This window comes from Aotus nancymaae, unplaced genomic scaffold (assembly GCF_030222135.1).
Source record: "Aotus nancymaae isolate 86718 unplaced genomic scaffold, 86718_ANA_hifiasm-v0.15.2.pri h1tg000041l, whole genome shotgun sequence".
Classification (NCBI taxonomy): domain Eukaryota; kingdom Metazoa; phylum Chordata; class Mammalia; order Primates; family Aotidae; genus Aotus; species Aotus nancymaae.
The window spans coordinates 24,586,831-24,588,327 of NW_026988455.1; the positions used below are offsets into that span (position 1 = coordinate 24,586,831).

Below are 1,497 nucleotides of genomic sequence, written 5' to 3' on the forward strand. Positions count from 1 at the left end.
CCCTTCCATCCAGGGTGGAAAAGTTTGGGTATAAATGAAAAGGAGGAGGAATAGTAGATAAAAGTAAAGAAATGAATAAATAGGTTATGTAACAAGGGAAACTCAATGTCATATTAATATTTTGAAAATGGCTCAGAGCAAGAGATGATAATGTCTCTTAGCTCAGAGGCCTGAAAGGGCAAAGCAATATTTGCAAAGACCACACCTGTTTCCAGAAGCTGACAAGATGGAACGGCAGCCTGTAAACCTGGAAGATACTTTTTTTTTTTTTCTTTTGCTGAGTCAACACATCATTATTAAACACCTGCGGTTACTGGGAGGAGGCAATGATGCTGGACACACTGTCGAAGTCAATCTTCTCCACGATGTTTTCGGGTTTAATGCTCTCTTCCTGGCTACAGACGAAGATCTGCCCCGACTGGTCGGCGCTCCAGCCATATTTGCTCATCCACACCTTTAGCTGGCTGTCCGATAGATCCCCGAGCATCTCGGCCAGCAGCCAACGGTCGATATGCTGGTAAGTGATACCCACGACATGGCAGATGAACTTTCGGACAGAGTCTTCAAAGCCAGTTATACCTTTCAAGAGGTCCATGTTTTCATCCAGGGCTTGTCAGAAGGTCTTGAAGTGGCAGGTCTCCAGTAGGTTCCCGAGGTACAAAATCTGCCGGATTGGCCGTTCTTCTTGATGTGCCTAGTCAATCATGCAGTTGCACAGGGTGAAGTCCGTGTGTGGCAGATTGGTGAGGGCCTTCAGCAGGATCTGGGCGGTGACTGTGGTCTGAAAGAAGGCTGGGTTGAACTGGTACAGTTTCAGGACAGCCAGGTTGGCTTCCAGATCATAGGCATTTTCCTTGGCCTGCGTCTCCACATAGCGCTCCAGGGTGGCCAGGTTCTCAGGATTGTACCTGTCGATACCCTTGAGCAATTTGCCCACGTTGGCTCTCATCTGCTCAAACATCGCCATGACTACTGTCGCCTTCCACAACCAGGGCTGGAGGCTAACGCCGGCTTGGCACGGCGTCCTCGAGGACGGGAAAAGGAAGAGGCTGTGGAAATGGAAACGACGTCGTTGTCGTTCCAGCTCCTTGGGGGCAGTGAAGGGAAAGGCTCTCGCAGCCGCCGCCACACTTTCCGGCAGCAATGAGACTTCCTCGCAGTCGCAATTGGCGCGTGCGCATTCGCTCCCTGGAAGATCCTTTCATACAGTATGATAGACTGGATGAATTATTTTGACTCAAGGGGATTCTGGTAACGTGTCCGTCTCTTTTGACTTCTGTGATCCTTCACAATAAGGTATCCATGGTCAAAGACCATGGAGTGACCTCTGATATAATAAAAAGATGAATATTTGGTCTTTGGCCCCAGTTCCTGGCACACAGCTCCTAAAACCCTTGGAGTGTCCTGAGGGATAGGAGTGTCTGTATGCTAAAGAGATGACTAATGCCTGGGGTCCCAGCTAGCTTCAGGATGGGGGCTGGTGGCCAGAAAACCAAG

General features: G+C 49.4%; 1 pseudogene; it reads right to left on the reverse strand.

Annotated features, from left to right (window-relative positions):
• Positions 1–264: 264 nt before the first annotated feature.
• LOC105725300 (eukaryotic translation initiation factor 3 subunit K-like) lies at positions 265–1,040 on the reverse strand (annotated as a pseudogene).
• Positions 1,041–1,497: the final 457 nt, after the last annotated feature.